This window comes from Protopterus annectens, chromosome 10.part0 (genome assembly GCF_019279795.1).
Source record: "Protopterus annectens isolate FY-2018-M chromosome 10.part0, PAN1.0, whole genome shotgun sequence".
Lineage (NCBI taxonomy): Eukaryota > Metazoa > Chordata > Ceratodontiformes > Protopteridae > Protopterus > Protopterus annectens.
In genome coordinates, this window is record NC_056744.1 from 9,115,468 (window position 1) to 9,119,824 (window position 4,357).

Consider the following 4,357-nt stretch of genomic DNA (forward strand, 5'->3'; position numbering starts at 1 on the left):
AGATATTTTTATCTTACCTTGATTTCTGCCACTTGGGAAGCACCATAGCTGCTGCTTGCTACCTTTTTACAGTCTCCATCTCTGGTCTGATGTATGACTATCTCCTTACTTCAGGAGATTGACCAAAGCTTTCAACTTTATGAAAGTGCTAGGAATGAGACAGTAGTGGATATGTGATCTGTTTGCCCCACCCACTTCACTCAGTCTTAACCCTGATGTCAGACACTAGGTGCCGGCTCCAAGAAATCCAGCCTCTTGTGTGGATTTGACTAACAGTGCTGCAAATGGGGTGAGTCCAAAGATGTCTTGTGCAAAGAAGTAGATCAAATGTAACTGGAGGTGGTGCTCCTAGCAGCCATTTTTCTACCCATGTATTTTTTCCATCATGGCAAGCTGAAGATTTTTAAAGCTTCATCCCCTAAAGCCACATTCAGGTTTTTCATTAGCCAGCACCTGCATTCTCTTGCAACTCAAAGACCATGCATCTCAAAGACAATTTTCAGAGCTTTCTCAGATGAAGATATTTGTATCAACTTACTGTGAGTTTCAATGATAGATCTATTGTTTGTAGGTACACATGAGGTTAACAACCACAAACTTTTTTTTTTTTAATAAGAAAGCCTAGGAAACCATATTCCTGAGGTATGGAACCTGACAAACAAGCATAACTGCAAGTGCTGAAAAACAGCAGCTTTGGTGTTGTAAATTTCATTGATAGGGTTGAGAGATGTTTGTGCAGTAGTGTATGTGGTTAAGGACAAACCGGGGGATGAATGCAAATATTGGCTTTGTATCTTTACTGGGGCACCAAGAAAAAGTCTGAGGAAAATTCAGTTTCTGTGCTAATATCCCATAATGAATTGCCCACATAAAGTTTGCATTTGGTTTTGATTTGTCTCCTCTCTGTAAGAAGAGAGAGACTATTGTTTTAAAAATGTGGAGTGCTTTTCAGTAACTGGATGTAATTATAAGTAAGTTACTAAAGAAGATAAAATCGTTTCCTGTGTCTTTAAAAAAATAACTAAAAACATACTTTCCTATTCATAGAATGTTGGAGGAGCTAGGATGCTCTGCTCAGCAGCTCTTCCCAGACATATAAACAGCATCTGAATACAAAGCCACCCTACTGAGCCATTGAAAGAATAACCCTAATTGCCATAATGATATTCCAATACACCAAATTAAATAGGTGAATGACATAGCCAAGCCTGCACACTTTAGTATGTTGAGGTCATCTTTGAATCTAGCAGCAATACTTCTTAGTGGGGGCTAGTCTGTCACCACTCTTCTACTAAGGTGAGTTTCCACTCACATGAATCATTGTTGAACCTTATTAGGTAAAGAATAGTTCATCTGGCATAGGAAAGGTTCAGCCACAATAATGAAAAATGTAAAAACAAAATGCCTTTCATAAAAAAAAAAACTAATAGCTGCATCACTGTCGGAGGAGCTAGGATGAGTGCTGGAAAGAAAGAAGAAAAAGGACTGTTGATCCTGTCTGTGAGAAAGAAACAAAGCAAGAGAAACAAAAAAGGTATTAAGAAAAGAAGAAAAAAGAAAAAAAAAAAAAAGGAGGAAGCAAGGAAGAAAGGAGAAAAAAATGCATGGGCATGGCCTGTTTTCAAACAGAGAGAGAGAATAAGTGCCTTTGGAGAAAAAAGGAAGCATTGTAAGTAAAGGTAAATGACTGACTACAGCTGAATTAGTAACTTGGGGAACTGTAAGTATAATGTCAGTTGGAAATACTGGCTTGTGAGGTAGGTAAGTCAGAAAAAACAAACATATCTGTTTGACTGTTTACATTCAGGAAACTGCACAAATGCAGTCCCCCACTACCATAAATTACACAGTTGACCTTTGCACACTTATAAAAACACAGAAATCAACAAAAATGAAGAGTGCAATAAAAGACCATTAACCTAAAGAAGCCACCTTCTTGATTATAGTATTCCCCCTACGAAATAAAGATGCCTTTGGTTACTAAGACACAGCAGCTCAACTGTTGTAAACTTTATTACCACAGTGGTGAATTACGTTTGCAATGGGTGGCACAGTGGTGTAGCGGTTAGTGTTGCTACCTCCCAGAAAGAAGTTCTCTGGTTTAATTCTTGGTTGGGGTGCCTTCTGTATGGAGTCCGCATGTCCTCCCTGTGTTTGTGTGGGTATCCTCCCACATTCCAAAGCCATGCAGCAGGTGGATTGGACACTGTCAATTGGCCCTAGGTGTGAGTGTGTGGTACAGATGAACTACAGTGGCACCCAGTGGTATAAACCTTGACTCTAGATGATTGCCACTGTTGAAGTGACTGACCCCATGTGCAAAAACAAAAAATTGGGTGATGGATGGAGTTGTTTTTGCAATGGCATATGTCATTAGTGACAAACTTGGGTTTGACCGCAATCCTAATTGGAGCAACAGGAAAAAGTTGAAAAAAAGTTTGGCGCCTGCAGTAATATCCCATAAAGCTTTGCCATATAAATTTTGCATTAGGTTTTTACTTTTCTCCTTTCTGTTTGAAGAGAGAGACTACTCTTTTGAGTAACCTGATGTAACTATAAGTAAAATAGTAAGATGCTACAATCATTTTCCTGCATCTTTAAAAAATGGCTGAAAGGCATGCTTTCCTGTACTGCTTGGGCAGCTAGGATGTTTTGCTCAGCAGCTCTTCACAGAAATACAGGCACCATTTGAGAACAAAGCAGTCTCATGGTTGCTCTAATGACATTCCGATATCTCAAGTGAAATATATAACTAACGAAAGTGACCTTGTACACATTAGTAGGGAGAGGTCAAATGTGAGGCTTGAAATATCTGATGCTTCTTAGTGGGAAGTGGTCAGCCATAACTATTCTAGTGAGTTGAGTGTACATGGAGAAGTATGATACAGTCATTCTGCACCTTAGTTAGAGAGGGATAGGTCATTTGGCATAGGTAAGATTCAACCAGAGTGAGAAAAAATGTAAAAAGGAAAAGTTCAAGAAAGAAAGAAAGAAAAAAAACTGTCAATCCTGTGTGCAAGAAAGAAAAAAAAAGAAAGGAAATAAGGACAGAAGAAAAAAGAAAGAAGAAATGAGAAAGGAATGCATTGCCTGCCGATACAGGAAGGCAAAGACAGAAAAAGGTAACTGATGTAAATAAGAGTAAATGATTGGCTGTTGCTGAGTTAGGAGTTTGGAGAATTGTATCTATAACAGTTAGAAGTATGGGCTTGTGAGCTAAGTATGCTAGAATACAAGAAACAAATCTGCCTGCTTGTCAGCTTAAAAAAAGAAGTTATGTACTCACCATAATGTTCCATCTGTGTTGTCTATTTTCATTCATCCTCAACCTGTGGGTTTAGATCTGGACCGTGGATCTGACTCAGCCACTTTCTATAGCCCTAGGATCTGATTCTCAAGCTCCTCCCCTACCCATAATGCCTCATTCTCCCAGATTACCTCAGATCGAGGTTGCTGCTAACACAGGATAGAATGTCTATATATAGAGATTAGAAACAGATAGAATAAAGTTCAAGAACTCAAACAGGGACTGCATTCCTATAGACATATCAGTCAGGTATTTCACAGTTATGGACAAGGGGAAATAGGGGGAAGGTTGAGGAAGAATGAAAATGGACAACACAGATGGAACATTATGGTGAGTACATAACTTTTTTATCTGATGTTGTCATTTTCATTAGTTTCTCAACCTGTGGAACAGAGTCCCCAGCTACAGTAACATTGGTTGCCCTCATGAAAGGATATCCCAGAGGACTGCAGAACCAAAGGCAGCTCTTGTTCTAGAAACAATATCCAGTTTGTAATGTGCAACAAAGGTATGGGAGTTTGATGAAGTAGCAGCTGCACAAATGTCCTCAATTGAAACTCTGGACCAGAAGGCTTGAGATGTAGACATAGATCTTGTAGAATGAGCTTTGACATGCTTAGGTAGAGAAATATCTTTGGAAGAATACACATGAGATATGCAATCTGTAATCCATTTAGCCAAAATGATTTTGGATACTGGCCTTCTCATTCTAACATTTGAGAAGGAGACAAACAGCTGGTCAGTTTTTTTGGAAAGATTTTGTTCTATCTAGATAAAAATGTAGCTGTCTGTGAACATCGAGAAGATGAAGAGTATTTTCACCCTTGTTTTGGAAGTTGGGAAAGAAAACTGGTAGGCTGATGACCTAATTGACACTGCTTTCAGAGTTACCTTTGGGCAAAAAAGAAGGATCAGTATGCAAGGTCACTCTATCTTAATGAAAGATCAAATATGGAGATTTGGATGACAGTGCTTGCAATTCAGATACCCTTCTAGCTGACGTGATGGTTACCAAAAATGCAGTCTTCGAGGAAAGCTATTTTAATTCTA

General features: G+C 38.8%; 1 non-coding gene across 1 annotated transcript; it reads right to left on the reverse strand.

Moving 5' to 3' along the window:
* Window positions 1-1,804: 1,804 nt before the first annotated feature.
* On the reverse strand, window positions 1,805-1,969 carry LOC122814584. The gene has a single exon (XR_006366827.1). It is a non-coding gene; the product is annotated as a U1 spliceosomal RNA (small nuclear RNA).
* Between the last annotated feature and the right edge of the window lie 2,388 nt (window positions 1,970-4,357).